Below are 11225 nucleotides of genomic sequence, written 5' to 3' on the forward strand. Positions count from 1 at the left end.
CACACAGTCAGTCATAAGAGCAACTTAAAGTGCTGTCAAAAATGTATTCAGGAAAATTCTGTTTCCTTTCCCATTCAGCAGAAGCTACACAGTTTTAAGCCTGACCGAGTCCTGTTCGTCCTGCCATAGAGAGCCGAGCAAGGCTGGGCAGGCGACAGGCCTCACGTGTGCATCAGAATGCAGTCCCCTGTCTGCTCTGTCCCAACACCGCCCGCCTGCCCTCCCAACACTAGATGATAAGTCACCTAGCCTGGCCATATTGATTGGGCTCCGGGAGCCTTGTACAAAGGATAGCAGGGAGCTGAGTGATTGTGTTTTACAGAGAACATTATCACTCCACCGAATGAGAGAGTGGCGAGAGAGAGAGAGAGCAGAGAGAGAGAGAGAGAGAGAGACAGAGAGAGAGAGAGAGAAAGAGAGAGAGGGCCCGGGCCAGGAAATGGAGAGGCCACCAGCCACGGCGGGAGGGAGTATATGACTTGACTCAGTGAAGCACTCAGTCCAATTTGAAAGCCAAATTGTGGTGCTTTAGAACAAAAAGAGACGGCTACAGATTGTTGGGTGATTTTTCTCTCTTTGGTCTGGTCTTGGACAGATTTACAATACTATTACTATTTCTATTCATTGCATTTTCTTCTATAAATTCATAACAGTACTGAATCAAATTACACTAGACTGAACGTGTTCTGCATTTCATAACACCGAAATAAATACTAGGCTACTATGTGACATCAGTTTTTATCTTATTCCTATGTCCAGTGTTAAAATCTATTTTATCACGACAGTGGATAGAATGGTTAAGGACAATTCTGTCAAAGGGATTGTATTGAGCCTTCAGATAACAATCCAAGTCAGCATCTCTGCTTCACTTACAGTAAACCAGCAGATGGACACATTTGTCCGTTATGGTCATTTAAATAGCTTTTACACCAGTCTATTTGTTATGAACGGTAGATGTATGGTTCTGCAAGGTTTTATCAGCTCTGTCTGTAGATTAAATATGGACCCGTCTGCCAGTAGATCCCAGAGATCCCGTTGAAGGCCTGCATGAAAGCGTCCTTTTTATCTGCTACCTTTATCTCTCCCTCCCTCCTTTCTCTCTCTCTCCCCTTCTCCACCTCCCTCCACCTCCCTCTCCTCTTCTCCTCCTCTCTCTCCTCTTCTCCACCTCCCTCTCCTCTTCTCCACCTCCCTCTCCTCTTCTCCACCTCCCTCTCCTCTTCTCCACCTCCCTCTCCCCTTCTCCACCTCCCTCTCCTCTTCTCCACCTCCCTCTCCTCTTCTCCACCTCCCTCTCCTCTTCTCCACCTCCCTCTCCTCTTCTCCACCTCCCTCTCCTCTTCTCCACCTCCCTCTCCTCTTCTCCACCTCCCTCTCCTCTTCTCCACCTCCCTCTCCTCTTCTCCACCTCCCTCTCCTCTTCTCCACCTCCCTCTCCCCTTCTCCACCTCCCTCTCCTCTTCTCCACCTCCCAATCCTCTTCTCCACCTCCCTCTCCTCTTCTCCTCCTCCCTCTCTTACCATCCCTCCGGTTATCCCTCCCTCTTTCATCTCCCTACGTATAATTTTCCGGTCAAGCTGTGCTCTTCGTAGATAGGACTAAGTTGGTAATCAGTGAGGGTATCAGAGCTCTAATAGACTCACACAACAGCTTCTCTTATCAGCCAGGTGCAATCTGGGGCTGCCCGCTTAACAAAGAATAAAAAATGTAAAAAAACCCATGCTGCCGCTGGCACTTTAATAGATTGATGCTAAAAGTTTAGAAAATAAAACCCTGCCTGCTCGGCTAGCACGGTAGAGCTGCTTCCCTCAGACAGAGGGGCCCTCGATTGAAAGTGGCAGCTCGCGTTCTCTGCATCAGCCGGCCCTGTCATCTGGCCCGGGATGTGCGTGTGCCTGTGTGTGTGTGTGTGTGTACGCATGTGTGTGTGTGTGTGTGTGTGTGTGTGCGTGTGTGCGTGTGTTTGTGTGTGTATGTGTGTGTGTGTGTGTGTGCGTGCGTGCGTGCGTGTGTGTATGTGTGTGTGTGTGTGTGTGTGTGTGTGTGTGTGTGTGTGTGTGTGTGTGTGTGTGTGTGTGTGTGTGTGTGTGTGTGTGTGTGTGCGTGCGTGCGTGCGTGCATGCGTGCGTGCGTGCGTGCGTGCGTGCGTGCGTGCGTGCGTGTGTGTGTGTGCTAGCACCTGATACATCACACGAGAGCGGCGTCTGAAAAACACATGTACTCAGAATCAGGGAATCAATAGAACACTTAATGAACAATTAGCGGAACAGCTGTAGGGCTGTCAGAGGCCCATCTGTATACAGCTCAGAGACAGAAGGGAGAGAGGGGGAGAAAAAGGGTAGAGGGGAGAGAGAAGAGAGAGAGGGGAGCGGGCCTAATCCCATAACACTGGGCCTATTGCTTCAGGACATATCCCCCTTCCTCCTCCCATGCCCATAACAGCCGGGCCTATTTAACCAGCAGAGCCTTCCTCCTCCCATGCCCATAACAGCCGGGCCTATTTAACCAGCAGAGCCTTTCTCCTCCCATGCCCATAACAGCCGGGCCTATTTAACCAGCAGAGCCTTCTTCCTCCCATCCCCATAACAGTCTATTTAACCAGCAGAGCCTTCCTCCTCCCATCCCCATAACAGTCTATTTAACCAGCAGAGCCTTCCTCCTCCCATCCCCATAACAGTCTATTTAACCAGCAGAGCCTTCCTCCTCCCATCCCCATAACAGTCTATTTAACCAGCAGAGCCTTCCTCCTCCCATCCCAATAAGAGTCTATTTAACCAGCAGAGCCTTCCCATCCCCATCCTCCCTCCCATCCCCATAACAGTCTATTTAACCAGCAGAGCCTTCCTCCTCCCATCCCCATAACAGTCTATTTAACCAGCAGAGCCTTCCTCCTCCCATCCCCATAACAGTCTATTTAACCAGCAGAGCCTTCCTCCTCCCATCCCCATAACAGTCTATTTAACCAGCAGAGCCTTCCTCCTCCCATCCCCATAACAGTCTATTTAACCAGCAGAGCCTTCCTCCTCCCATCCCCATAACAGTCTATTTAACCAGCAGAGCCTTCCTCCTCCCATCCCCATAACAGTCTATTTAACCAGCAGAGCCTTCCTCCTCCCATCCCCATAACAGTCTAAGAGCCTTCCTCCTCCCATCCCCATAACAGCCTATTTAACCAGCAGAGCCTTCCTCCTCCCATCCCCATAACAGTCTATTTAACCAGCAGAGCCTTCCTCCTCCCATCCCCATAACAGTCTATTTAACCAGCAGAGCCTTCCTCCTCCCATGCCCATAACAGTCTATTTAACCAGCAGAGCCTTCCTCCTCCCATCCCCATAACAGTCTATTTAACCAGCAGAGCCTTCCTCCTCCCATGCCCATAACAGCCGGGTCTATTTAACCAGCAGAGCCTTCCTCCATCTCCCTCACCTCAGGCTGAAGGATCGATAAATTTGACAATCTATGGCATTTAATTAAAATGGCCCCCGAAAGAGAGGCAGTTTGTTTTTCTGTGCTGACTCGGCCTGTCGTTTATTGCTCAAATGAATACATACGTGTGTTCATAAGCACCCTTACATTAAATCCTCCTTACTCTTTAAAATAGGGTGGACCATGGTTTTCACCCCCCCGCGCGCGCCTATCCGGCCTACCAAACACCCATGGACAGATTAAATTAATATCTAAACCTAGTGACTTTTAGCGTATTCTTGATGCATAAAGAGATATCCCTCCACCTCAAGCCATGACAAATGAACGTTGGCGACAGTGAGCTCTCTGATTCGCTTGTCACCGACGGTGGCGACCTTAGCTGCCAATCGGGTGGACAAATAGTCAACAGTAAACGTACACCGGGTTGTTGGATAGGTTCAGCCTTCGTGTGTGTAGTCTGCGCAGCTGACGTTTATACATGTCGCGAGTGGACCAGTGATGTAGGACTGATATATATTATGGTTAACTAAGCACCATGTAGGGTTTGAACGGTGGGATGGACAGAGTCTTGTAATTGACCTTGGACACCCTCTGTCGTGATATATTAAAACTTCATTTAAAGAAGAACATCCCCGGGTGGAGGAGGGACGAAGACTCTCCCTCCCTCTCCTGCTGTAATGGATTAGATGGGAATCCATTATGCATTTCAGCTAGAGAAAAAGTATGGCCTGAGACCTGCTTAAAAATATATATTTTTTGTACTGAAAATGAATACGTTCACCCCGTTCCACTGAGTCATTTTAAATGTTATTTTTTAGTATATTAGGTATATGTGTTGAGAAGACCTATATTTCAAAGGAGTGTGGAGACCTAGTATTATAATAATGGGCACATTAATACATTCATGATTTTATCCTCTGTGCTATCTGTGTTTCGCAGTTGTTCTGGTATTCTTTTTAGAGATCATACACACACACGCACGCACGCACGCACGCACGCACACACACACACACACACACACACACACACACACACACACACACACACACACACACACACACACACACACACACACACACACACACACACACACACACACAGTTGTTGTGACAGTTCTCTCACCTCTACATCAGAGTGGTTTTATGTGTCAGCCAGGCTGCAGAGATTGTATCACTACGCTGTGTAAATAACTAGCTCTTTGGCCCTAACTCCACGGGCGGATGCACACCAATAGCCACCGGAGACGTTTCACTGTCCTGACATTTTCTCCCCTGACCTCCAGTCTAACTCACTCCACTTCTCCAACCCTCATCTTTTAACATCAGCCTTGCACAATGGTCCACTCATTGGTAAAAGTGTTTGAAAAACAAATGATTACTAGGCATGTAATTTTTGCTAATTCTAATTAAAAAGGTGAGATTGCACCATCATGTTGAGTCTTTAACAGGTGCAGGTGCTGATTAAATTGATTCACTGAGGCAATTACATCCGGATCCCCTTTAATTACTCTGGCTTTATGGCGTCTCTCTGCAGCACCAAGGATCATGGAGAAGCTAGCTAGGGCCCTGCAGCCGCAGGAGGATAGTGGTGTGTGCGTGCTGCAGATCCGCAAGTGCATAGGCAACCACACACAGCGAGTACTTAAGCATACAATCACGCACTCTCGTATGCACATACACGCACACACAGATGTGCACACGGACACACATTCTCAAACGTACACATGCCATAGACATACTCAACAGAATAGATTTACACAAATATACTCTCAAACAAACAAGCGGGTACACACTCATACAAACAAGCGGGTACACACTCATACAAACAAGCGGGTACACACTCATACAGTGCGCTGGCTATGAGGAGACGCCGTAGAATACTAGCAGGGAAACCTCAACGTGGCAGAGACGCACAGCAATCACAGGGGGGGGGTAAGGCCAGTGGTAGAGGGAACTGTGTTGTGTGCAACATACTCTCTTTCAAGCACAATGCACAGGTGCACAAAGCATGTTATCACACACAGACACACACACACACACACACACACACACACACACACACACACACACACACACACACACACACACACACACACACACACACACACACACACACACACACACACACACACACACACACACACACACTCACACACACACTTGCCACCCCTCTCGACACAGGAGTAGGAGGAGAACTGAGTCGACAGCTACACAGCAGGCAATATCCTGTGCCTTCAGCCCCGTTGAGGTGCTGGATCCTTCCTTTTCAGGCTGCGGATGCATCTGGTTAGTAAAAGCTGACAGAGGGCCGGCCATGCCTGAGAGGAGAGGGGAATGAGGAATTTCGGTGTTCCTCCACATCACCCCGGAGACCATTTGCCTGAGATTCCCTGTCACCGGGAGTAGAAATCAAAACCAGCACACACATCTGTTGTCTAAATGTTAACTGCAGTGCCCTCCATGTTGTCACAGCCAAGCAAGGTTAGCCAACACCGGCTAGGAGGCTTTTCTTTGGGCACCTGCCATGGCAACGTTTAACAGAAAGGAGGAGCAAATCAAATGTATTTGTCACATGCTATATACAGGGAGTACCAGTGCCAGAATAATATGAGGTATTTGAGGTAGATACAGAGCCTTCAGAAAGTATTCACACACCTTGACTTTTTACACATTTTGTTCTGTTACAGCCTGAATTTAAAAGGGATTAAAGTGAGATGTTGTGTCACTGGCCTACACGCAATAGCCCATAATGTCAAAGTGGAATTATGATTTTAGATTATTTTTTTTTACAAATTAATTAAACATGAAAAGCTGAAATGGCTTGAGTCTTCAACCCCGTTGTTATGTCAAGCCTAAATAAGTTCAGGAGTAAAAATGTGCTTAACAAGTCACATAATAAGTTGCATGGACTCACTCTGTTTGTAATAATAGTTTTTGACATGATTTGTTTATGACTACCAAATAATATACTACACATATAATTATCTATAAGGTCCCTCGGTCGAGCAGTGAATTTCAAACACAAATCCAACCACAATAGCCAGGCAGGTTTTCCAACGCCTCGCAAAGAAGGGGAGCTGTTGGTAGATGGGTAAAAATAAAAAAACAGACATTGAATATCCCTTTGAGCATGAAGATATTCATTACACTTTGGGTGGTGTATCAATACATCCAGTCACTACAAAGATCCTAACTAGTTGCCGAAGAGGAAGGAAACCGCTCAGGGATTTCACCATGAGGCCAATGGTGATTTTGAACCAGTTACAGAGTTTAATGGTTGTGATAGCAGAAAACTGAAGATGGATCAACAACGTAGTAGTTACTCCACTAACCTAAATGACAGATGGAAAAGAAAGAAGCTCGTACAGAATAAAAATATCCCAAAACATTAATATTTTTTGCAATGAGGCACAAAAATAAAATTGCACAAATGTGCTAAAAAAATATTTACTTTATGTGCTGAATACAAAGTATTTGGGGCAAATCCAACACAACGCATCACTGAATACCACTATTCATATTTTCAAGCTTGTGGCTGCATCATGTTGTGGGTTTGCTTGTCTTCAGGAAGGACTAGTGAGTTTATTAGGTTAAAATGAAACTGAATAGAGCTAAGTACAGGCAAAATGATTGTGGAAATTCTGGTTCAATCTGCTTTCCAACAAACACTGGGAGACAAATTCACCTTTCAGCAGGACGATAACCTAAAACACAAGGCCAAATATACACTGAGTAGCTTACCAAGATACCGTATTTCTGAAAGCATGTTTTCACTTGTCATTATGGGGTATAGATGGGAGAAATAAAAATACATTTCAGCAATTTTGAATTCAGGCTGTAACACAACAAACGTGGAATAAGTCAAGGGGTATGAATACTTTCTGAAGGCACTGTATGTACATGAAGGCAGGGTAAAGTGACTGAGCATCAGGATAGATAATAATAAGAGTCAAATGAAGAACAGAGTAGCAGCAGCATATGATGAGTGTGTGCGTATGTGTGTTTGTTCTGTGTCGGTATGCTTGTGTACGTGTGTTTGTTCTGTGTCGGTATGCTTGTGTATGTGTGTTTTTGCTGTGTTGGTATGCGTGTGTGAGAGTGTGTTTGTGTGTGTTTAGTTGTCGTGTGTGTGTTATGTGTGTGTGTGTGTGTGTGTGTGCATATGTAGTGTATGTGAAAGTGTTTGGGTTTTGTGTGGGAGTGTCAGTGTAGTGTGTGTGAGTGTGTGGGTATAGTCTCGTGGGTGTGCAAAGAGTCAATGCAAGATAGGGTCAGTGCAGATGGACATGGACACCTCCCAGTTCCAACACAAAGTCACATTGTAGAGGAAATTAACCACATCTAAACTACTTCATTCAAAGTTTTCTTCAGGTTTTTCCTGGACACTAAATTATCTTGGTGGGTGTTGATGTATTGCTGCATCATGACAGCTGTCTGGCAGTGGGCCACTGGAGACATGTGAGGCATGCAATGCCTCAGCACTCCTCAGGATACCAAAGAACTGAGGCAGGATAGGAAGGGATAGGGACAGGACAGGATAGGACAGAATGGACAGGACGGGAGAGGGTAAGACGGAACATGACAGGCTGGAAGGGGATAGGATGGGACAAGACAAGACAAGACAGGACAAGGCAGGACAGGGTGGGACAGGATGGGACAGGGCTGGACAGGACAGGACAGGATGGGACAGGGCTGGACAGGACAGGACAGGATGGGACAGGGCTGGACAGGACAGGACAGCATGGGACAGGGCTGGACAGGATAGGGTGGGACAGGATGGGACAGGGCTGGACAGGACAGGGCAGGATGGGAAAGAATAGGACAGTGCAGGATAGGTCCGGGACCGGACAGGATGGGACAGGACTCGATGGGACAGGTCTAAAGAGGACAAGACGGGACAGGACAGGAGGAAAGTGGATAGGATAGGATGAAGACGGCTGGACAGGGCAGAATGGGGCAGGACCAGGACAGGACAGGATAGGAGGACAAGACAGGGCGTTCAGGAAAGGACAGGACTGGGCAGGACAGGATGGGTAGAACAGGACTGGGCAGGATATGACAGGATTGGACAGGCTAGGATAGGACAGGGTAAAGCAGGACAAGACAAGACAGGGGTGAGAGGAGGGGACAGATGTGTGGACCGACTTGAAACGTAAGCGTCCGTGCGTCAGGCAGTATTTATGTTAGAACACATACATTTACCCTTTTAGACCTATCACAAAGTGATGAGATGATTTCAAAGTGGTGGAGGTGCTTGTTTGAAGATGCACTGCATACCATTCCACAGCGGTGGGCGACAGAGGGGTGAGCAAGGGCCGGGCGTAAATCTAGCACTGCTGCACCTGGCGTGGGGACAGGGACGGTTTGGGAGGGGATAGGTCCGACACCTTAGAAGAGGACAGGACTTCACACTTACACTACATGTTAGTGTGTATACATAGGTCATACATATATCCAGTGGTGAAAAAAGTACCCTATTGTCATACTTGAGTAAAAGTAAAGATGCCTAAACAGAAAATGACTCAATTAAAAGTGAAAGTCACCCTGTAAAATACTACCTGAGTAAAATTCTAAAAGTATTTGGTATTAAATATACTTAAGTATCAAAAGTAAAAGTATAAATAATTTCATATGCCTTCTATAAAGCAAATCAGGCGCCATCATTTTCTTGTTTTTAAAATGTACGGATAGCCAGGGGTACAATCCAACATAATTTACAAAATCAGTATTTGTTTTTTAGTGAGGTCAGCCAGATCAGACCAGGGATGTTCTCTTGATAAGAGTGTGAATTAGACAACTTTCCAGTCATGCTAAGCATTCAAAATGTAACGAGTACTTTTGAGTGTCAAGGAAAATGTATGGAGTAAAAAGTACAATACCGTAATTAAACACATCTCCACATTATAAATGCAATGTTTAATTGCACCGTAAGATCAAATGCTAGGCTGCACAGTAAGGATCTGGGGGTTTAAGAAGGCTAATCTCAGACATCTACAGTACAGTGGAATGTAACATGGTTGGATTCTCAACTATGTTTTGTGGTAACGGCCGTTGTTGGTGGAAGAAGAGGAGGACCAATGCGCAGCGTGGTAAGTGTCCATATTGATGATTTATTATCATGAACACGAAACAAAATAACGAGAACGAAACGAAACAGTCCTGAACGGTGAATACACACACACACACACACACAGAACAGAAAATAATCAACCCACAACTCAAAGGTGAAACCAGGCTGCCTAAGTATGGTTCTCAATCAGGGACAACGATTGACAGCTGCCTCTGATTGAGAACCATACCAGGACAAACACAGAAATCCCAAATCATAGAAAAAAGAACATAGACTGCCCACCCCAACTCACGCCCTGACCATACTAAAACAAACAGACTGCCCACCCAAACTCACTCCCTGACCATACTAAATCAAAGACAAAACAAAGGAACTAAGGTCAGAACGTGACATTTGGCTTCAATTTTTTCATGTTTTTCTTTTTAACACATCTTCACCCAAACACATTGCGTCACTATGAAAGGTCTAGCTCTAGCCTACAGAGACACCATCACAGCTGTAGTCCTGCTTCATTCCAATCCCGTTCCTGCGCACTGGAAGATGCGTCACCCAAGGTCTGTGTGACCAGCAACACAAGCCATTTCCTCCCCTGAATGACACCAAAATAAAATCTTTATTGAGTGTCCATCTGTGAGCTCCAAACTCTGGGACAGAAGGAGGCCTCATGGATTCCCTTCCCTTTCATGTGAGGAATGTGCTCGGCTGGGCAAATTAGATTTTCAAGAATCCGCAATGTCAATGACACTATTGGCAGCTGTGTCTGTGTTAATTAAACAGGAGAGCATGGTTAGGATAGTTAAGAGTGTGTGTGTGTGTGTCTGTGATTTGTGTTCATGTGGTTGGGGGGTTAGAGTGTGTTTATGTGTGCTGCTTTGTACAAAGCATTTCCCCTGAGCCCATCCATGACTCACTAATCAAATATTCATACATCCCTGTAAGTACAAGGTGAACATAGCAGACCCTTACAGCACACAGCAGCCATCCCTGTGCCTCCTAGCACAACACACTCTTTCATGTTCACTTGGGGCCTGACAAAAATCCCCAAATCCTGATCCCCCATCACATTCCTCTCCACAGCAACCCCCCCCCCCACCATCCACAGACTTTCCACAGCAGTCAAAATACAGAAACATTGCTGCATATTTAATGCGTTGATGTACAGATCTCTTTCCACAAAGTCGGCCGGTTGGTCTTAAAAAACAGCCTTGTTATGTATGAACGCTCTGATCGGACACTTCCGGTAAATGATGCCATTATGTCCTCTACCGGCTCAAATGAGGCTGTATCACATCCGGTCGCGATTCGGAGTCCCATAGGGCGGCGCAGAATTGGCCCAGCGTTGTCCGGGTTTGGCACGGGGTAGGCCGTCATTGCAAATAAGAATTTGTTCTTAGCCGACTTGCCTAGTTAAATTAAAAAGTTTTAAATAATACAAATCCAATCAAATGTATCTGTCACATGCTTCGTAAAACAACAGGCGTAGACTAACAGTGAAATGCTTACTTATGGACCCTTCCCAACAATGCAGAGAGAAGAAAAGAGAAATAATAGAAAAATAATAACACAAGGAATAAATACGCAATAAGTAACGATAACTTGGCTACTGTATATACACAGGGTACCAGTACCGAGTCGATGTGCTGGGGCTCTCTGGTTTCTCAGTGAATGGACATGTGAACAGATCCCTGGGACCCCTGAGCCCAATGCCATAATACAAGAGTTTCTGGGA

The 11225-nt window shown here is 46.1% G+C and overlaps 1 long non-coding RNA gene across 2 annotated transcripts in view; it reads left to right on the forward strand.

The window, feature by feature from the left end:
* LOC127911997 (uncharacterized) overlaps positions 1 to 11225 on the forward strand; it is a 93050-nt gene that overhangs the window by 54977 nt on the left and 26848 nt on the right. The window lies entirely within an intron of this gene.

This window comes from Oncorhynchus keta, chromosome 26 (genome assembly GCF_023373465.1).
Source record: "Oncorhynchus keta strain PuntledgeMale-10-30-2019 chromosome 26, Oket_V2, whole genome shotgun sequence".
Classification (NCBI taxonomy): domain Eukaryota; kingdom Metazoa; phylum Chordata; class Actinopteri; order Salmoniformes; family Salmonidae; genus Oncorhynchus; species Oncorhynchus keta.